This window comes from Caretta caretta, chromosome 1 (genome assembly GCF_965140235.1).
Source record: "Caretta caretta isolate rCarCar2 chromosome 1, rCarCar1.hap1, whole genome shotgun sequence".
Lineage (NCBI taxonomy): Eukaryota > Metazoa > Chordata > Testudines > Cheloniidae > Caretta > Caretta caretta.
The window spans coordinates 296,709,497-296,732,370 of record NC_134206.1 but is presented as its reverse complement, the minus strand read 5'-3'; the positions used below and the strand labels follow the sequence as shown (position 1 = coordinate 296,732,370).

At 45.2% G+C, this 22,874-nt stretch overlaps 1 protein-coding gene and 1 long non-coding RNA gene across 4 annotated transcripts in view; one reads left to right on the top strand and one right to left on the bottom strand.

Annotated features, from left to right (window-relative positions):
• SLC38A1 (solute carrier family 38 member 1) overlaps positions 1–16,556 on the bottom strand; it is a 67,664-nt gene extending 51,108 nt beyond the window's left edge. Inside the window, exon 1 of one of the 3 annotated variants that reach the window (XM_048835973.2) lies at positions 16,424–16,556. The gene's annotated coding sequence lies outside the window, so the exon portion shown is untranslated. Of the gene's footprint in view, positions 1–15,661; positions 15,764–16,423 lie in introns of those variants that run through there. The other 2 variants (XM_075124388.1, XM_048835974.2) reach the window with 2 other exon arrangements.
• Positions 16,557–17,091: 535 nt separating this feature from the next.
• Positions 17,092–22,874, top strand: part of LOC142070608 (uncharacterized) — a 35,206-nt gene continuing 29,423 nt past the window's right edge. Inside the window, exon 1 of the long non-coding RNA XR_012666491.1 lies at positions 17,092–17,209. This is a non-coding gene — a long non-coding RNA (uncharacterized LOC142070608). The remainder of the gene's footprint in view (positions 17,210–22,874) is intronic.

Sequence of the window (22,874 nt, the reverse complement as noted above, 5' to 3'; positions counted from 1 at the left end):
CAATACTGCTTCTGTAAAATGTTGTATTTTGCCTTCACAGAGATGACCTCCCTCTTTGTTATTGTCGGCTGAAAGGCTGTGCAGAATTAGAAAGTGGTCACGAAGAACTAAAAAGGACTTTCTGCGTGAGGTCATGATGCATTTCGCGGCCGAAAAACAAAAACTGAAGGAGTGGCGGGACAGCGAGAAGAGGGACCGAAAGGAGAACATGGCACGCCAGAATGAAGCCACAGAGCGGCTCTTAAATATTATGGAGCATTAAGCGGACACGCTCCAGGCACTACTAGCACTGCGAATCGAGCAGCTCCGCGCCCGCCCTCCCCTGCAGCCACTGTCGCAAAACTCTTTCCCATTCGCCCCACACACACTCTTATCAACCTCCTGTTTCCAGTCTGTACCCGCTGCATTCCACTCCTCCCCCATCACAGTCCAGCCCTGCGGACTCTCAGTACCCACTGCACTCAACACCCCCCCTCTGCAGTTTAGCCCTGCTGAAGTACAGTACCCGCTGTACTGTACTCCAAAGGAGAAGGTTGGATATGAGAAGTCGACATACACAAATCTTTAACCGTCCCAAGATCCCACCTCCTCCTGGGACCCTCACTTCCCCCATCCCCCTCAGTGCTGATGTGTTTTTTTGGTTGTCTCTCTCCTCCGGTTGTTGATTTTTAATAAAAGAATTGTTTTGGTTTGAAAGCAATCTTTATTCCATTAATTGAAAGCAAACAGAGCCCTGCAAAGCAACAGGCAAATCTGCACCAATCACAATCACCTCCTAGCATTACAAGCACTGCACTCCTGAGCATAGCAACAAATATTAGTGGCTTTCAGCTTCAAATTGTTACCTCAAGGCATCCCTGATCCTTATGGCCCTGTGCTGTGCCCCTCTAATAATCCTGGTCTCTGGCTGTTCAAATTAAGCCTCCAGGCGCTGAGCCGCAGAGGTCCAGCCCTGAGTGAAGCTTTCACCCTTCCCTTCACAAATGTTATGGACCATACAGCACACGGCTATAAGCATAGGAATATTGACATCGGCCAGGTCCAGCCTCCCATATAGGCAGTGTCAGTGGGCCTTTAAACAGCCAAAAGCACACTCAACAGTCATTCTGCACTTACTCAGCCTTTTGTTGAACCGCTCCTTGCTGCTGTCAAGGTGCCCTGTCAAGGTTCCTTCCCCACTCTGAACTCTAGGGTACAGATGTGGGGAACTGCATGAAAGACCCTCTAAGCTTATTTTTACCAGCTTAGGTTAAAAACTTCCCCAAGGTACAAACTTTGCCTTGTCCTTGAACAGTATGCTGCCACCACCAAACGTTTTAAACAAAGAACAGGGAAAGAGACCACTTGGAGACGTCTTCCCCCAAAATATCCCCCCCCCCCAAGCTCTACACCCCCTTTCCTGGGGAAGGCTTGATAATAATCCTCACCAATTGGTACAGGTGAACACAGACCCAAACCCTTAGGTCTTAAGAACAGTGAAAAATCAATCAGGTTCTTAAAAGAAGAATTTTAATTAAAGAAAAAGTAAAAGAATCTCCTCTGTAAAATCAGGATGGTAAATACCTTATAGGGTAATCAGATTCAAAACATAGAGAATCCCTCTAGGCAAAACCTTAAATTACAAAAAGATACAAAAACAGGAATATACATTCCATCCAGCACAGCTTATTTTACAAGCCATTAAACAAAAGAAAATCTAACGCATTTTCTAGCTAGATTACTTACTAACTTAACAGGAGTTGGAAGGCTTGCATTTCTGATCTGTTCCCGGTAAAAGCATCACACAGACAGACAGAACTGTTCCATCCCCTCCAGATTTGAAAGTACCTTGTCCCCTCATTGGTCATTTTGGGTCAGGTGCCAGTGAGGTTACCTTACCTCCTTACCCTTTACAGGTGAAAGGGTTTTGCCTCTGGCCAGGAGGGATTTTATAGCACTGTATACAGAAAGGTGGTTACCCTTTCCTTTATATTTATGACATGCCCTGTGAATGGCTTCATAAGCCATGGCATTAAGGGGTAGGCAGGGTCTCCCAGGATCGACTTCCCCCTACGGTGATCATCTGGTCCAGGAAGAAAATTCCTACTTGCAGCTTGCAGCTTCCTGAACAGACCAGTTTTCCGAAAGATGCATGTGTCATGCACCTTTCCTGACCAGCCTGCGTTAATACCCATGAAACATGCACAGTGATCTACAAGCACCTGGAGAACCATAGAGAAATACCCCTTCCAATTAATGTACTCGGTGGCTAGGTGGTTTGATGCCAGAATTGGAATATGCATGCCATCTATCGCCCCTCTGCAGTTAGGGAAGCCCATTTGTGCAAAGCCATCCACAATCTCATGCACGTTGCCCAGAGTCACGGTCTTTCGGAGCAGGATGCAATTAATGGCCCTGCACACTTCCGTCAACACAAGTCAAATGGTCGACTTTCCCGCTCCGAACTGGTTAGCGACTGATTGGTAGCAGTCTGGAGTAGCCAGCTTCCACAGTGCAATCGCCATGCACTTCTCCAGCGACAGGACAACTCTCATTCTCGTGTCCTTGTGCTGTAGTTGCTGGGGTGAGCTCAACACACAGTCCCATGAATGTGGCTTTCCTCATTCGAAAGTTCTGCAGCCACTGCTCTTCATCCCAGACATGCATGACTATGTGATCCCACTACTCAGTGCTTGTTTCCCAAGCCCAAAAGCGGTGTTCCACTGTGGTAAGCACCTCCGTGAATGCCACAAGCAATCTCATGTCGTAGCTAGTACGCGTGGCGAGATCAATATCGCACTCCCCTTGCCTTTGTGGTTTAAGGAATAACTCCACTGCCACTCATGACGTGTAAATGAGAGCGAGCAGCATATTGGTCAACAGTGCAGGATCCATTCCTGTAGACTGAAGAGGCAGAGCGTGCAGTACACAAACCATTGAAAGATGGTGCCAAATGCAAATGGAAGAACAAGGATTGTTGGAATGCGAAGCAATGCTTTACGGGGTATTGGGACAGGATCCAGGATGCCCCGTGACCCCCTCCACCTTCCCACAACTCTTAGCGGCAGAAGAGGAAGAGATGCTCTGTGGGATAGCTGCCCAGTGTGCACCGCTCCGAATATCACTGCAAGTGCCACAAGTGTGAACACGCTATTGCGCAGGCAGCTGACAGTGTGAACACACAACAGCGGTTTCCCTTCAGCGCTCTCTGAGTGGCGCTGTAACTGCCGGTGATGTAACTCTGCCAGTGTAGACATACCCTAAGGATAAAATCAGAGGCAATAGATGGAGACAGACGGGGAAGTACAAGGGACCAATGAGTCAATATTGGTAAGCATGATAGACATTGGTCTCAGCACAACAGAAGTCTAACCATTGTGAGTTTTGGTAGACATCATAGCAAAGAAGAATGTTTAAGTAGGGATTTGAAGGAGAACAGTGAAGTGCTTTGCAGATGTTTACAGGGACATTTGTGGGTGGAGCAGCATAGGAGAAAGCACAAAGATGCTTGTTTGAAAGTTTGACAAGCGGACATTGGAGGTTGACATCCTTATTCCATGGACCTACTGGAGGAAGGAGTCAACCTACCGATCCTGAATGAGAGATGACAAGTAGGGTAGGGATACGCCACGAAGATCTTGAAAGTGAAAAGTGTCCACACAAAGGTTTGCCCAAGTTTGACTAAAATCAATTTAAAAACGGATTTAAATTAAATTGGTGCAACATTCTCATGCAGACATGACCTTAAGGCCTGTTCTGCAAATACTAGTTAACCAGCACAGACCACAGTACCCTGAGTAGTCCCACTGAAGCATTTGCAGAATTGCCTTTACATTGCCTGTGCTTTATAAAGTTAGCATTTAGTAATCCCAACTAAGTGATGAAATTAAAACTTCACTGAGATGAACAGAATGCTGGGGAACAGAATTCACAGATCACTGAGGTAAAGCTCACATTCCTTGCTTCTGCTAGTGTTGAGCTAAAGAGCTGCAAATCAGGACTAACAGGGCAGAAGTGCATTAATTGATTTGTGAAGGTTCTCTTAGTAATGAAAAAGCCGAGAACCTTTTTAAAATGAATATTTAGATTATATGGAAAATTGATTTAACAATATAGGGTGAAATTCTGGCCCCAATGAAATCAATTGACTTCAGAGGGGTCAGAATTTCACCCAGAGACCCTAATCCTGCAACACTGTGTATGTGGGCATATACTTGCACCTTATGGCGCTCCCCATGGGTGCAGGGTCCACCCCATGCTGTATCTTGCAGGATTGGGGCCATAATGCTTATAAGACCACAGTATCTCATCAAGAAGTTCATTCTTAAGTATATAAAAATTCACATTAACATCAACAAAATAACTCAACAGGAATAGAGTCATTCATTCCAACTCAGACAAGGGGCTATTTCTTTCATCAAAACAAACAAATACATGAATTTTCAAACAAGAGTTATGAGGCACTATGGACACTAGAGGACAGATAAGAACTGGAAGTCTCGAGACCTGGATTCTTGGCCTGACTGCCATTAACTCATTGTGAATCTTTGGGCAAGTGACAACTATCTAATCCTTAGTATCTCTATCTGTAAAATGAGGATAATACTAACACTTATTCAGCTTTGTAAAGTGCTTTGCAATCCACAGTTGAAAGATGCTATATAAGAGCAAAGTGTTATTATTCTCCCAAGCAAACTCCAAAACTTCCTTGTTTAATAACCAAGGAAACGTAAGACTAGTCTATGCTTAAAAATTTTGCTGGTGGTATAGCAATCCCAGTACAGTTATACTAGCAAAATCTTCCTAGGTTAGACATGGCTTATATCAGCAAAAAAGTGTTTTTGCTGATATATCTTATACTGGTTTGGAGAGTGAAATACTGGCAAAATACTTTTATGCTGGTATAGCTGCATCCACACTAGGACTTTAGCTAGCATAAAAATATCCAAAACTCACATAGCTAATCAACATTGCTAAACTGGCATAAATGTCTAGTGTAGACCTGGCCTTTTTCTTAACTCTCAAAGATATGAACAATAATCTGATTGGTAACTAAGCAATTCCAATTCCCAATTCCAGCCATTACCTATGTTCCCACTCCATGCCTAACCTCCAAAAAAAGTAAAGCAGTGTTCTAATTGGTACTAATGAAAATTAAAAAGAAAAAAGAAAATTAGCCCAAGAAATAAGATTTCTTCCCTTCACATAGCACTCTTCCACCCTGCTGAATAAAACAATCCTCTGTGGTGTAATTGCCCCTGAGAGTAAGCCCTGGTCTACACTAGGAGTTGAGGTCAAATTTAGTAGCATTAAATCGATTTAACCCTGCACCCGTCCATTCGACGAAGCCCATTTTTTCGACTTAAAGGGCTCTTAAAATCGATTTCTTTACTCCACCCCTGACAAGGGGATTAGCGCTGAAATCGGCCTTGCCGGGTCAAATTTGGGGTAGTGTGGATGCAATTCGACGGTATTGGCCTCCAGGAGCTATCCCAGAGTGCTCCATTGTGACAGCACTCTCAACTCAGATGCACTGGCCAGGTAGACAGGAAAAGGCCCGTGAACTTTTGAATCTCATTTCCTGTTTGGCCAGCGTGGCAAGCTGCAGGTGAGTGCAGAGCTAATCAGCAGAGGTGGCCATGCAGAGCTCATCAGCAGAGGTGACCATGATGGAGTCCCAGAATCGCAAAAGAGCTCCAGCATGGACCGAATGGGAGGTACGGGATCTGATTGCTGTATGGGGAGAGGAATCCATGCTATCAGAACTCCGTTCCAGTTTTCAAAATGCCAAAACATTTGTCAAAATCTCCCAGGGCATGAAGGACAGAGGCCATAACAGGGACCCGAAGCAGTGCCGCGTGAAACTTAAGGAGCTGAGGCAAGAAAACCAGAGAGGCAAACAGCAGCTCCAGGTCAAAGCCCCAAACATGCCGCTCCTATGATGAGCTGCATGCCATTTTAGGGGGTTCATCCACCACTACCCCAATCGTGTGCTTTGACTCCTTCAATGGAGAGGGAGGCAACACGGAAGCAGGTTTTGGGGATGAGGAAGATGATGAAGATGAGGTTGTAGATAGCTCACAGCAAGCAAGCAGAGAAACCGGTTTTCCTGACAGCCAGGAACTGTTTCTCACCCTGGAACTGGAACCAGTACCCCCCCAAACCCACCCAAGGCTGCCTCCTGGACCCGGCAGGTGGAGAAGGGACCTCCGGTGAGTGTACCTTTTAAAATACTATACATGGTATAAAAGCAAGCATGTGAAAGGATTAATTTGCCCTGGCATTCGCGGCTCTCCTGGATGTACTCTCAAAGCCTTTGCAAAAGGTTTCTGGGGAGGGCAGCCTTATTGCGTCCTCCATGGTAGGACACTTTACCACTCCAGGCCAGTAACACATACTCGGGAATCATTGTAGAACAAAGCATTGCAGTGTATGTTTGCTGGCGTTCAAACAACATCCGTTCTTTATCTCTCTGTGTTATCCTCAGGAGAGTGAGGTATCATTCATGGTCACCTGGTTGAAATAGGGTGCTTTTCTTCAGGGGACACTCAGAGGTGCCCGTTCCTGCTGGGCTGTTTGCCTGTGGCTGAACAGAAATGTTCCCCACTGTTAGCCATGGGGAGGGGGGAGGGTTGAGGGGGTAGCCACGCGGTGGGGGGAGGCAAAATGCAACCTTGTAACGAAAGCACATGTGCTATGTATGTAAGGTTAACAGCAAGGTTTACCCTGAAAGTGTGTAGCCACTGTTTTATAAAATGTGTCTTTTTAATTACCGCTGTCCCTTTTTCTTTCTCCACCAGCAGCATGTGTTTCAATGATCACAGGATCTTCTCCTTCCCAGAGGCTAGTGAAGATTAGAAAGAAAAAAAAACGCACTTGTGATGAAATGTTCTCTGAGCTCATGCTGTCCTCCCACACTGATAGAGCACAGACGAATGCATGGAGGCAGACAATGTCACAGTGCAGGAAAGCACAAAATGAACGCGAGGAGAGGTGGCGGGCTGAAGAGAGTAAGTGGCGGGCTGAAGATGATAGGTGGCGGCAGCATGATGAAAGGAGGCAGGATTCAATGCTGAGGCTGCTGGAGGATCAAACTAATATGCTCCAGTGTGTGGTTGAGCTGCAGGAAAGGAAGTTGGAGCACAGACCGCCGCTACAGCCCCTGTGTAACCAACCGCCCTCCTCCCAAGTTCCATAGCCTCCTCACCCAAGAACGCGGTGGGGGGGCCTCCGGCCACCCAGCCACTCTACCCTAGGGGATTGCCCAAGCAACAGAAGGCTGGCATTCAGTAAGTTTTAAAGTTTAAAAGTGCTGTGTGGCCTTGTCCTTCCCTCCTCCACCACCCCACGTGGTGCTTCCCTCCTCCACCACCCCTCCTGGGCTACCTTGACAGTTATCCCCCTATTTGTGTGATGAATTAATAAAGAATGCATGAATGTGAAGCAACAATGACTTTATTGCCTCTGCAAGCGGTTATAGAAGGGGGGAGGGGAGGGTGGTTAGCTTACAGGAAAATAGAGTGAACCCGGGGGGGGGTTTTCATCAAGAAGATACCAACAGAACTTTCACACCGTAGCCTGGCCAGTCATGAAACTGGGTCTTCAAAGCTTCTCTGATGTACACCGTGCCTTTCTGTGCTCTTCTAACCGCCCTGGAGTCTGGCTGCGCGTAACCAGCAGCCAGGCGATTTGCCTCAACCTCCGACCCCGCCATAAACGTCTCCCCCTTACTCTCACAGATATTGTGGAGCGCACAGCAAGCAGTAATAACAATGGAATATTCGCAAAAAGAAAAGGAGTACTTGTGGAACCTTAGAGACTGACCAATTTATTTGAGCATAAGCTTTCGTGAGCTACAGCTCACTTCATCGGATGCATACTGTGGAAAGTATAGAAGATCTTTTTATACACACAAAGCATGAAAAAATAGGTGTTTACCACTACAAAAGGTTTTCTCTCCCCTCACCCCACTCTCCTGCTGGTAATAGCTTATCTAAAGTGATCACTCTCCTTACAATGTGTATGATAATCAAATTGGGCCATTTCCAGCACAAATCCAGGTTTTTTCTCCCCCCCACCGACCCACTCTCCTGTTGGTAATAGCTTATCTAAAGTGATCACTCTCCTTACAATGTGTATGATAATCAAGGTGGGCCATTTCCAGCACCCCGTCCCCCCCAGATGTTCTTGTTAAACCCTGGATTTGTGCTGGAAATGGCCCAACTTGATTATCATACACATTGTAAGGAGAGTGTATGTATGACTTCATGAGCCATGGCATTAAGGGGTAGGCTGGGTCCCCAAGGATAACTATTGGCATTACAACACCCCCAACGGTTATTTTCTGGTCTGGGAATAAAGTCCCTTCCTGCAGCTTTTGAAACAGACCAGAGTTCCTGAAGATGCGAGCATCATGTACCTTTCCCGGCCATCTCACGCTGATGTTGGTGAAACGTCCCGTGTGATCCACCGGTGCTTGCAGAACCATTGAAAAGTACCCCTTGCGGTTTATGGACTCTCCGGCTTGGTGCTCCGGTGCCAAGATAGGGATATGGGTTCCGTCTATGGCCCCACCACAGTTAGGGAATCCCATTGCAGCAAAGTCATCCACTATGACCTGCACATTTCCCAGAGTCACTACCCTTGATATCAGCAGATCTTTGATTGTGTTGGCTATTTGCATCACAGCAGCCCCCACAGTAAATTTGCCCACTCCAAATTGATTCCCAACTGACCGGTAGCTGTCTGGCATTGCAAACTTCCAAAGGGCTATTGCCACTCGCTTCTCAATTGTGAGGGCTGCTCTCATCTTGGTATTCTGGTGCTTCAGGGCAGGGGAAAGCAAGTCACAAAGTTCCATGAAAGTGCCCTTATGCATGCGAAACTTTCACAGCCACTGGGAATCGTCCCAGACCTGCAACACTATGCGGTTCCACCAGTCTGTGCTTGTTTCCCGGGCCCAGATTTGGCGTTCCAGGGCATGAACCTGCCCCATTAGCACCATGATGCCCACATTGCCAGGGCCCGTGCTTTGAGAGAAGTCTGTGTCCATGTCCTCATCACTCTTGTCACCGCACTGATGTTGCCTACTCGCCCGGTTTCGCTTTGGCAGGTTCTGATGCTGCATATACTGCTGGATAATGCGTGTGGTGTTTAATGTGCTCCTAACTGCCAAAGTGATCTAAGCGTGCTCCATGCTTGGCGTGGTATGGCATTTGCAAGGAAAAAAGGCGCAGAACGATTGTCTGCCGTTGGTCTGATGGAGGGAGGGGAGACTGATGACATGGCTTACAGGGCTGGCTTATAGGGAATTAAAATCAACAAAAGGGGTGGCTTTACATCAAGGAGAAACAAAAACAACTGTCACACAGAATGGCCCCCTCAAGGATTGAACTCAAAATCCGGGGTTTAGCAGGCCATTGTTCAACCCACTGAGCTATCCCTTCCCCCCATATTCCAGGCAGGACTGAGTCTCCATTAAACTTTTCAAGGTGCCCCGACAGACCTCACCAAAACGATTGTCGGCCATTGATTTCACGGAGGGAGGAAGAGAAGGAGGGGGGGAGCAAATGAATACAAAACAAATCTGGTCTATTTCTTGTTTTGATCCACTCCATCTACCTTTTACATCTTTGGCTGGCAGCAGACGGTGCAGTAGGACTGCTAGCCATCCTCATCTCTTGGCTGCTCGTCAGAAGACGGTGCAATAGGACTACTAGCCATTCTCATCTCCTGGCTGCTTGCCAGAAGATGGTGCAATAGGACTGTCGGTAGGACTAAAGAGAATGACCTGGTCGAGTCACTCCTATTTCAGTCCCTGTGCTCATGTCTGCCCAGGTGCTCCTGACCGACCTTACCAAGGCGTCCAAGAGCACCTAGGACATGAAGATGATGGTTATCAGGTCTATTGCACCGTCTGCTGCCACAAGGCAATGAGCTGCTGCTGTGTAGCAATGCTGGACCGCGTCTGCCAGCACTCAGGAGACGTACGGTGACAGTGTACTGAGCGGGCTCCATGCTTGCCGTGGTATGGCGTCTGCACAGGTAACCCAGGAAAAAAGGCACAAAACGATTGTCTGCCGTTGCTTTCACGGAGGGAGGGAGGGAGGGGCTGACAACATGTACCCAGAACCACCCGTGACAATGTTTTTGCCCCACTAGGCATTGGGATCTCAACCCAGAATTCCAATGGGCGGCGGAGACTGCGGGAAAGCTACCCACAGTGCAACGCTCCAGAAGTCGACGCTAGCCTCGGTACTCTGAAAGCACTCCGCTGAGTTAATGCACTTAGAACATTTTGTGTGGGGACACACACAATCGACTATACAAAAACGATTTCTAAAAAACTGACTTCTATAAATTCGATCTAATTTCGTAGTGTAGACATATCCTCTGACTTGTATCCTGAAGTCTCTATGTGATTGGACTGGAAGCTTGCCTTTGTCTTTAGACATCCCATGACATATCTTGAAAAACCTATTACGGATAATTTGCTTACACTTCGCTGCTAACAGAAGAACACCATTGCCTTGAAAATTATAGAAAAGGATTATAATTTGTCAGATTTTAAAAATAGGATTGACAGATGAGCATGAGTGGATATGCCCTTCTTTTTCTTAAGGATATTGAGAATCTCACAGACTGTCAAAACCTGTCAGGCAAAGAATTCAAGCCATTTTCTTTACTGTCTTCTAACAGAATCCCTGCAACTCCAGTTTCCTGGATTGTCTAAATATCATAACACTAGAGATGGGTTTAACTCTTCTGAAAAGTCTAGGTATTTGGAAAAACAAAACCCAATGTAAACAGTCCCATTGTATCTCACTACCCAATAGAAGCATGAACCAGCTCTGGTGGTTCTTCTAAATTATGTATTTCAGAAAATACCTCTCCTGAAAGTGGCACTTTTGGCATTAATGTCACCACAGCAAGAGATAAAAGTGATTGCTTGATGCTGTGGCATCATTCACTGAAATACTCCTTTAACTGACAGTTCTTCCTCAAATAACATAATTCAAAATGGTGACCTCAGAGCCTACTTCCTGAGAAGCAGGCGAGGTATTTGAGAGGTATTTGCAGCTGAGTGGCTTGTGTGCTTTCACCTCTGGACAGGACTTTCTTCGCAGTCACATGGTCTTGCACAGATTCATTGTGGAGTTCCCAGTAATCAAATTGTCCTTTAGTGTTGTGATAGGACATTAAACCTCTAAGATACAATTAGTAGTTTTAACTACAGAACTCAAGATAATTTGCTTGAAAGCTGAAATTTGATTCACTTTTCTGTTCATAGATATGGTTGGTAATCTTGTGAAGAATTCCTCTGTGAAGTTTACTAAAGCTATCAGAATCCAGAGCTTGAGTTTCACACAAATTGCTTCCTGTACAAAAAGACTTGAGATGTGATATGTGTTTTTCCTTTTGCCCATACCTTTGGGTGTTCTTTGAAAGGAACAGCAATATGACCAGTAAGAGTCCAAGGATATAAATAATGAAACAATGAGTTTTAAATTGTGTGTATGGAGGACATGATAACGAAGTTTGGAAAGAGATGCTATAATGAGGAACAGAGGTATAGAGACTATTCTTTGCCTGTGTCACATAATCGTCTAGACTCCCATGGACTGTAATACCTTGGTCTAATTTCAGTTGTTGTGTTTAGTGTGGGGGTGCTGGTGGTGTAGGTAGCTTGTGATATACAGGTCAGACTAGGTGATCTGGTGGTCCTTTCTGTGCCTAAACTCTATGACTAGTGAAGTGGTTCTCAACCTTTGCCATATTGTGACGTTGTGTTACAACAGGAAAAACTTTCAGGTTCCCCTGCTCCGTAATTTTTGGGATGCCTCCTTCTCATCCAGCAATAAAGAAAAGGAGGATGGTCATGACTCCCTGAAGTCTGGTTGCAACCTTCCCCCACCAAACTGAGAAACCATGGTCTGCAGATTTGAGCACAGGTCTGTAACTAAAAAATCACCAAGGTCTATTTCTGACTCTCTCACTGACTTATGGCTTGGCCTGAGGCAACTCATTGAAAGATAAATCAAAAAAGGGAAAACAGATTTAGGTACAGATTAGTTCTGAGCCCTCAGCAATCAAGCTATAAGGAGCATTCAGCACAGAAATACATTTTAACTTTTTTCTCATTATTGTTTCCTGTGAAATCCTCTTAATATTTCCATTTTGCTGAAGAGATCTCAGAATGCAACCTCACAAATCTCTAAAATCTCATTTCAAACCATGGATTCCATAATAATTGTGAAATTACAGAATGATAAATTGTGGAATACCACCAATAAAACATGAAGTAAGTACCAAGAGGATTCACAAAGGGGAAAAAGTTATTTAAAATTTAATTTGCTGCTAAATGTGCTGATAGACTCTTTAGTAAGGATCTGTCTGCACAGAAATCTGTTCTTAATTCAATTTTTTGTTTTCTTTTTGTAGTACACCTGTACCTTCTTTCTATCAGTTTCCTCATCTGTAATATAGGAAAAATAATTTTTATATGCCGATCTCACAGAGATAGTGTGAGGGTTAATTGGAAAATGCCTGGAAGGCATTTTGAAAATGAAAAGATCATCACAAAGAAGATCAGCTGTTCAAACTTCTTGTATTGGATTTAGATTATAATAATACAAGATATGTAAGAAAATGTAACTTTAGCTTTTCATTTAGATTTAGAATATTTAAATCTTTCCACACTACTAGCTGACCCAACAGTAGGGTTGTCAACTTTCTAATTGCACAAAACCAAACACCCTTGCCCCGCCCCTGCCCCCAGGCCCTTCTCTGAGACCCCGCCCCTGCTCACTCCATCCCCCCTCCCTCTGTCACTTGCTCTCCCCCACCCTCACTCATTTTCACTGGACTGGGGCAGGGGGTTAGGGTGTGGGAGGAGGTGAGGGGTCTGACTGGGGGTGCAGGCTCTGGGCTGGGGCCGAGGAATTTTGGAGTGTGGGAGGGGGCTCAGGGCTGGGGCAGGGTGTGGGCTCCAGCTGGGGGTCTGGGCCCTGGGGTGGGGCTGGGGATGAGGGGTTTGAGGTGTAAGAGGGGGCTCTGGGCTGGAGCCGAGGGGTTCAGAATGTGGAAGGGAACTCTGGGCTGGGGCAGGGGGCTGGGGTGCGAGCTCTGGTTGGGGGTGTGGGCCCTGGGCTGTGGCTGAGGAGTTTGGGGTGCTGGAGGGGGCTCAGGGCTGGGGGTTAGGGTGCAGTATGGGATGCGGGCTCCAGGAGGAAGTTTGGGTGTGGGAGGGGGCTCAGGGCTGGGGCAGGGAGTTGGGGTGCAGGACGGAGTTTGGAGAGAAAGCTCTGGCCAGAAGGTGCTTACCTCAGGAGGCTCCTGGAAGCAGCCGGCATGTCCGGCTCCAAGGCGGAGGGGCCAAGGGGCTCTGTGCACTGCCTGCGCCTGCAGGCGCCACCCCTGCAGCTCCCATTGGCCATAGTTCCTAGCCAATGGGAGCTGTGGAGCCAGCACTTGCGCTTGGGGCGGGGGCAGTGTGCAGAGCCCCCATGGCCACCTCTGCACCTAGGAGCCAAATGTGCCTGCCACTTCCGGGAGTCGCACAAAGCCAGGGCAGGCAAGGAGCTTGCCTTAGCCCTGCTGACCAGACTTTTAGCAGCCTGGTCAGCAGAGCTGACCAGAGCTGCTGGGGGCTCTTTTCGACCTGGTGTTCCGGTTGAAAACCAGATGCCTTGCAACCCTACGCAACAGACCAAATTTGCTTTCCATCCAACTGATTCTTTGGTTCACAATACTACTTTATGTAAACGGGACTGAAGATCAATCATGTGAAAGAGAGTCCCTTAAAAATAAATTAAAACACTTTTTACTTAAAATAATGTTTTCCTGCATAATGTATATTTTAAAAGATTATGTTTACTTAGGCTTATATGCTAGCTTCTCCTGTGAAGGAATGAGCAAAACCACCTTAGAACTGCAAAAATGAGGTGAAAATGTGGTAACACAGGACAATCCCACTCTCTGCTCAGTCACCACTTTTCCCTATGGGAAAAAGAAGTAGGGAAAAAAGGGGAGTGGCAAGGACACAGAATGGAGGAGTCAAGGAGCAACCTCTCTAAATGACCTGGTCCTCCTCCTATGTGCATTAATGTCCTTGTAAAAAATAGGATTAGGTAATAAAGCATAGATCATCCTCCATGCTCTATGACATCAAGGAGAAAGGGTTCTGAGAGGCACGTGGGATGACGGTTTTCTGCACTTCTTCTCAGGGGTTCATGGGGTCTTGCCTTTGGCTACCCACAGATCCCCGGGCACTATTCAGTCTTGAGAGTCCCCTTTGTCCCATCCATACCAAAACTGGTCCACTGTACAGGAGAGAAAATGTACTGGTTTCAGCCACCCTCCTTGGTGTGTAATGGTTCGGGTGAGTGTTCCTTTCTCACATGTTTTTACACAGAAAGTGTTTGAGTCAAATCAGAACTACTTAGTGGAACTGCACCACTTTACATCAAGGGTCCATTGCTCCAACTGAAGTGATTCCTGAGATGTAATGAAGTTCTCTCATTCGATTTTAGTGAGAGGAACAAGCCCCAGGTCTGAATCTGATCCCTTTTGATTATTACTTATTTATTTTTCATTGACAGATGACACAGCTTCCCAGATTGTTTTGAAATTGGTAAAAGTTTGGATTTATAGTACAATGTTCTTTTTGCAAAAACATTTGTTAAATTAAAAAACACTTCTGAGTTAAAAGGATTAATTAAGGGTGTCTCTCATTCTGACCAGTGCTTTAACTTCAGAACAATGATAGGTTCATTTTATGTTGCCTTTCAAGTAATACTACCCCTCACAAAAAATGAATGAGCACCATATAGCAGCAGTCACTATATTTTGAAATATAGGTTAGTAGAAATGCCTAAGAGCAATATGAGCACAGTGGGAAATTGAATAATCTAATTATATCTGGCAGGTTCATACTGTATGACCATCATGCTAGCAGCTGGAAAGGATGGATTTTATTTCAGTTGTCCTTCTAATATCAGATAAACAAAGCACAGGGTTTTACATATGCCACCTCTCTTTTTTCATGAAGGTGATAAATTATAATTACAGTTTGCTTTAATTTACAACCTCAACTTTAAAAACAAATGGAACAAAAACCTTTGGTCTAGAGGAAACCAATTATGGGATAAGAGAAACTAGGCCAACAAAACAGCCCAAAACAATACCAACTAAGCTTCTCCCTTTTAATGGTGATGAAAGCAAAGGTACTAGATTTATTTACATAGAGTGGGCTCAGCCTACATTTCTTGCCTACACAAAACTCTCACTGAACCGAATGAGACTATTGGGCATGATTGAAATGCAGGATTAGACAAAAAGCCAGTAATTGTGGGTTTTGATTTATGCATATGAGTGTGTTTCAGATCTACCAGACACACACACATTCACATCATATTTTTAGTTTCTTCCCCAGATGATAGATACTCGTTTTCCCCCCACGACTTAATTTTAAAATGTTACTGCTGCAATCTACCAGCAGGGTTATTAATCAATGGCCATATTTAAAAACAAACACAAAGTCTGGTTTACTGTTAAAGCAGCAACCCTACCAGGGCATTATACACGACTGCAGTGGCTGTAACCAAAAGATAAAATCAACCCCTCCCGTCCCAACATTTCACTCAAAATGAACATCTGGCAGAATTAAAATGCAAATACTCACAATCCAGCTGTCCCTGTCCAGACAGAGATGTCTCTGCTTTTCAGGAGAATACTCTGTTTATGTTTCTGCTCCCAAATCTCCCGTAGCCCAATGAATTTCAATAAGAGTTAAAAGATGTATCCCTATTTTACTACCCAATGTCCCTATTTATAGCTTTCAAATGTTGGCGGGAGCGATAGAAACTGAAATCAGAAGTCAAATTACAAATTAAAGCGGGTGGGGGTGCGGGCAAGGGCCATTGGGGGGGGGCAGCCTTTGTGCAGTGACCGTGAGGGACGAAGAAGGTCTCTCCCCAAAGGGCCCCTCCCCCGGACTGCATCTCTTCTCCCCATTGTAGTTCTTTTCATTTAAAAGCTACAGCCCGACCCGCGGGCGGGAACGGAAAGGAAAGGGAGAGTGAGCGCGAAATGTGCCCGCGGCACGTTCGCCTCCCGCCCGCCGGTTCAGACATCCTGGGGAGAGCCGGGGGGTGGGAAACGTGCTCCTCTTTACTCCCTGCCCGCCACCAGCCCCGCCACGGGCCGCAGCAAAACCCAGCCCCGCCACCCGCGCGCGGCAGACCGGGGACCACGCTGCTTCGCTCTGTCCACAGGGGCTCCCCTCGGCTGCGGCGCCACCGGCGAGCTCCCCCACCGCAGGGCCCGGAGTCCCAGCCATCCTCAGATAGGGCGACCCCACATGTCCCGGTTTTATCGGGATCGTTCCGATTCTGGGGCCCACCCCTACCCGCCGAGCAGTGCGCGCCGCAGCCACGCATCTCACCTCCGCAGCCAGGGTGGGCTTCGCCTTCAAGGTGTCCCCGCCGCCCCGCCGCTGTCCTTCGTGGCAGGCGCTGGCCACCGCGGGCTCCGCCGCGTGCGGAGAAGGCCCCGTGGGTTGTGTCCCGCTCGGGAGGAAGGGTCAAAGCGGCGCCTTCTCCTCGCAGCGAGGCGGGCAAGCGGAGCGGGCGGGAGATGCTTAGACGCGACCTTCAGCTGCAGCGTGGACCAGAGAAAGCCGCTTCCTCCTCTTCTTCCCCCTATGGGCTGTAGCACTGCTGAGCAGCTTGCATCAGAGCTACGAGCCACGCACCAAATAACCCACCCACGCGGCCGAGCTGCGTGTGTCTGTATTCATCGTATTAAAAACCCGGCCCCTCTGGAGTCCAGCCGGCTTCAGACAGGAGCGAGGGCTCCGGCTCCTCTCCCCCTTTGTGCGCACGTCACTGCGGCTCAGAGGCAGCTACCGCCGCCTCCTGCGAGGTGCTGCGGGCCGAGCCCAGAGCATCTCCTGGCCTGCCCCAGGGGCCACGCCAAGAGAGCCGCAGCGGTGTGCTGTCCCAACGAGAGGCAGCTTTTGTGTCTGTGCGCTCCCAGCCCCCGGGCGGTGATAATTGCCGCCAGCGGCTGCAGGTCTTAGAGGCAGAGAGAGCCCACCCGCCAGCCCCACCCCTCCAGGGGGGAACGATGACACAGGTGGAACTGCATTGTGGGAGGATGATGGTGATGGGAGGAACAGCCGGGCCTTGGAGCGAATTCAGGCTTCCTTTGTCTACCGCCGCAACAAGGAGTGAGTATATGGGCTGGATCTGTGCTTGTAGGGCTGCACCCGCAGGTGGGCTCGGTGGCTTAGCCTAGAGATGTAGCCCACTGTCCTTGCTACAGTAGCACCCAATCGTGTTCTGAAAAACAGACAAACCCTTTGTCTGGTTTCCATATCTTGGGACTTAATAATTGTAGCCCTTCCTGCTCCACTATAGAATTGATCCCACTGTACACCCAGGGATGATACACAGAGATAAAGGAAATCTCCATGATTCCATCAGTGTTTTTATTGGCTTCTACAAAATAAGAGAGTGCATTGAGTAATAAATTGTAATACTGTTCATATCCAAATGTTCATACTAATTTCTAATACAGAGAAGTGGGAGAGCATTTAATCTGTGTATGTTATCTGGTTTCATTGACCTAGCTCTTCAGTAAATACTAACTGCAAAGTAACATCTTAAGTGAAAGCTCTTCTTCCCTGCAAAGTGACATCTTAAGTGAAAGCTCTTCTTCCCTATGTTTTATGCTTTCTTTGCTTTTCTTGAATTTTTGGTGCTGTGACAGTTTTCTTTCAAGAGGAACCCCTTCCTGCAAGAAGAAACTAATTTATATAAAGATTAGTTTCAAATCCCCAAAATAGCTACAGAAAATTCAACATGTGCTGAAACCAATTTCCCAACTCATTCTACCAAACTACATACTAAAAGTTTCCCTTTTTCTTGAAATGCTAACACATTTAGGAGAAATAATATGTATATTAAATATACAATTGGCATGACATACTTGGATACCTCACAGATGCTGTTTATAAACTATTGTATCCGCTCATTTCAGTAGTTTCTCAGCCTGAAAAGGAATTTAAGGAATAAAGCAGAAATAAAATTTCATCACCATTAACAAATTTAGATCCAGATCCTATATTCACTGCAACCATGCATACCTTTAGGCATGTAGTCCCATTGATTTCAGTGTGGCCACTCACAGGCTGGAAGTTAAGCTTATGTGTAAGATTGTTCATATGTAACCCATTCACATTACAGGTCCATCTCCACTGCCTGCTGTGATGTTCCACAGAGGATCTGAGTTATTGCAGCTACAGGTTTCAGAGGGGCAGCTGTGTTAGCCTGTATCAGCAAAAGCAATGAGGAGTCCTAATGGCACTTTAGAGATTAACAAATTTATTTGGGCATAAGTTTTCATGGGTTAGAACCCACTTCATCAGATGCATGGAGTGGAAAATACAGGAGCAGGTATAAATACAATTTCAACAATTTCTACCCCACTATCAACCTCAGCCTGGACCAGTCCACACAAGAGGTCCACTTCTTAGACAATACAGTGCTAATAAGCGATGGTCACATAAACACCACCCTATACTGGAAATCTGCTGACCGCTATACTTACCTACATGCCTCCAGCTTTCATCCAGACCACATCACACGACCCATTGTCTACAGCCAAGCTCTAAGATACAACTGCATTTGCGCCGATCCCTCAGACAGAGACAAACACCAACAGGATCTCTATCAAGCATTCTTACAACTACCTGGTGAAGTGAAGAAACAGATTGACAGAGCCAGATGGGTACCCAGAAGTCACCTACTACAAGACAGGCCCAACAAAGAAAATAACAGAATGCCACTAGCCGTCACTTACAGCCCCCAACTAAAACCTCTCCAGCTCATTGTCAAGGATCTACAACCTATCCTGAAGGATGGTCCCTCACTCTCACAGACCTTGAGGGACAGGCCAGTCCTCGCTTACGGACAGCCCCCCAACCTGAAGCAAATACTCACCAGCAACTACACACCACCCAACAAAAACACCAACCTAGGAACCAAACCCTGCAACAAACCCCAGTGCCAACTCTGTCCACATATCTATTCAAGGGACACCATGATAGGACCTAACTACATCAGCCACACCATCAGGGGCTCATTCACCTGCACATCTACCATTGTGATATATGCCGTCGTGTGCCTGCAATGTCCCTCTGCCATATACATTGGCCAAACTGGACAGTTTCTACGCAAAAGAATAAATAGACACAAATCTGACATCAGGAACCATAACATTCAAACACCGGTAGGAGAACACTTCAGTCTCCCTGGTCACTCAATAACAGACCTAAAAGTGGTAATCCTTCAACAAAAAAACTTCAAAAACAGACTCCAGCGTGAAACTGCAGAACTGGAATTAATTTGCAAACTGGATGCCATCAGATTAGGCCTGAATAAAGACTGGGAGTGGTTGGGTCATTACAAAACCTAAACCAAATTTCCCCAATACTAATTTCTCCCTACCGTTATTCACACCTTCTTGTCAACTGTCTGAAATGGGCCACTCTCATTACCACTTCAAAAGTTATTTTTCCTCCTCTGGTATCCTGCTGTCAATTGAATTGTCTCATTAGATTGACTTGACACTTGGTAAGGCAACTCACATCTTTTCATGTATTTATACCTGCTCCTGTATTTTCCACTCCATGCATCTGATGAAGTGGGTTCTATGAAAGCTTATGCCCAAATAAATTGGTTAGTCTCTAAGGTGCCACAAGGACTCCTCGTTGTTATTACAGCAACAGAGGCTTTGGCTCTTTAGCTCAGGCTGTAGCACCTCATGCTTTTAGTTCTGGAGGTCCCCAGTTTAACCCTGTGTGTGTCAGCTAAGATGGTGGCTGTCAAACTTGCAGGACTGTGGCTTTAAAATAATAATATTTTGTATGCATGTAACATTTTTCATCAATGGGGCCCAAACTACTTTATATAAATTAAAAATAACACTTACTACTTTACCTCTGCAATGTGCTTTACAAACATTCACTAATTAAGCCTCACAGTATCCTCTGAGGCAGATACACATTATTTTTACATTTTACAGATTTTACAGATAGGGAAACTGAGGTTAGAGAATAAGTGGCTTGCTCAAAGTCACAAAACAAGGGGGCAGTCTAGAAGCCCTTATGTGTGATGACCTGCTGGAGTTCCCAGAATTGTGAGTTACTATATTACGCCTCAACCTCAGCAAGTGAAAATTTTGCTACTGCTGAGCTATGTGACAACTCCTTGACACACCGACTTGTCTGCCTTACTGGCAAACTCATCAGGACTCTTGCAGTCCAAACCTAGTCTTGCAGGTAAGAAATAGTGAACTCTAACTCCCAAATTCCCTAGAAGCATTTCCCTGCAGTGTCCAGCTTCTTTTCTGAACACTGACATAAGTTGTTTACTGCTCCTATAAAGAGACAGTAAACAGCAGCTCATTAATGTAATTGTGGTTTGAAAAACATTCTTATTTCAATCACAGCAATGTATTGGTTATTATTAAAAGTAAAGCAAGCTTATTAATCAAAAAGGCATAGATTTAAGTGATACCAAGTATAAGGAATAAAGACAGAAAGGGTTACAAGCAAACTAACGTAAAAATACATTTCTAATACTGACAGGTTTCAGAGGAACAGCCGTGTTAGTCTGTATTCGCAAAAAGAAAAGGAGTACTTGTGGCACCTTAGAGACTAACCAATTTATTTGAGCATGAGCTCACGAAAGCTCATGCTCAAATAAATTGGTTAGTCTCTAAGGTGCCACAAGTACTCCTTTTCTTATTTCTAATACTAAAACTTAATTTCAGTCAGTTATAATCTTTGACTAAGCAGGTTTTTCAATCATTGTCAGTTTCCAGAGACTTCACCCCCTTGGTTGAAGGAGCCAAGTAATGTTCTTTGATTTCAAGAGCTCTGGCCTCTTTAGTTCCCCCAGTGATGGGTGCCAAAATGGCCTTTTCTCTCTCCTTCTGTCTTCCCAAAATTCATTGACTCTGCTTCAAGAGGCAGGAAGGCTTCCTGGGGGTGCAGTCTTCATCTCCCATCGAGACAGTAAACTTCCCCACTTGTTAGTTTGATGGCTTTGTTTACGTTTTATGTAAATATACCTTCCTTGTTCTCTGGCTGATGGCCAGGCTGGTCAGACAAGTAAATACACATCCCTTTGTCTAGGACAGACTGGCCTTATGTATTGCTTGCCAAACACATTTTAGAAACATAATTTTAGCACATATTTATAAGTCTTTGTGTATACACTGTATATACACCACACAATGATTTTCAGGACCAGCATGTTACCAGTTTGTATATGATACCTTACATCAGTGGTTCCCAACCTTTTCTCTGCCAGAGCACACCTTGATACCTTTAATTATTTTAAGGAACACCACCAAATTGTCTCCAAACGAACTCATCCTCTTATCGCCTCAGTTTCAGCTGTTTACTGCTCTTGCCATTCACTGTGACAAGTATTTTCAGTCAATTCACACATGCACACCAACAAGACACCAAATTTTATTATATGATAAACAACAAATAATACAAAAATTGTACCAATCGAGAAACATAAACTAACAATATTATTATGTATCAAGACTTATGATATTACCTTTTCATCTTTGAGGTACTTCTTTTTTGTATAGCTTTGGAAGTGGGCAACGTCAAATGCCAAACTCCAAGTCTGAGATCCAAGCCTAGCACTGAATCTGAAAGGGGAAGTTTTTCAATTTCATTGACTTTGTGTGCACCTAATGTTACTCTCATGATTTCTATTCATGCTGGTAAAATTAATGTTTCTAAGATTGTAGGTGGCTTTTTTGCCTTTGTTACAAACTCAGCAACCACGTCGCTTGCTTCCAGTGCTTTGTCAGAAACAGTTGCACAGTCTATCATCAGTCAGACTTGCTTTTCATTCTGATCCCTCAGACGCTTAAAAAAAATGATGTCCTTCTTGGCAAGGAATGAATGTTTGCTTGTAAAGTGTCATTTTAACTTACTTGGCACAATGGCATGGTTTGAGAGTTTCTCCCCACACATGGAACATTGTGGAAGACGGCAAGATGGTTCCCCGTAGATGAATATCCATACTGCAGATAGCTGTCACAGAAGTGTCAGTTCACCACTTTCACTTTCTTAATTTTATGTTCAGCTTCACCACTACAAGTTCATGTGGAACTGCAAAAATCTTTTTTCTTCAAATATTTGTCAATTTTTGGGTCATAAATTTGAAATTCACTGCTGTAACTTTTGAGATTTGTAAGATTTGGAAAACACACTGACCACCACATGACTCCAGTAACATCAAGTTCATTTGAGCGTAGTGTTGCGCCTTTCACAGGCCACTTTTAATTTTGTCTCATGAATATTCATGAGCCAATCCAGAAGGAAGCTGGTAGGGTTAAAATCAAAACAACCCTGGTGGCTAACATTAGATCGTGATCTATCTTTTGTGTTAGAATTAACATTTTCAACAGTGGAAACTAACATTAAAGCTAAATATAAGAACTCTGGACAAAAGCGTACTCAGTGGAGAAAGTGGCACACACTGGAGAATAATATTTTGGGATAACAAGAAATTAATAATTAATAATTTCTTCTCATTCCCAAAATAGTTTTCCCAAGTGTGTATAACTTTCTCCGCTGCTTTTAAATGCAATATAATTAATTATAATTCATTCCAGGTCCGGCTTGTTCTGGCTTTTATCCCAAGTCAAATGTAAATATAAAACTTAGGCTTGAATTCTATGTCTTTTTTATGTACATCATCATCAAAGGCTCATTGCAGCACATTGCATTCATCAGGGCACATCATCTTTGTTTACTTTTTATCCTTCTTAGCATTGCTTTGGGGAATGGAATGTGACAC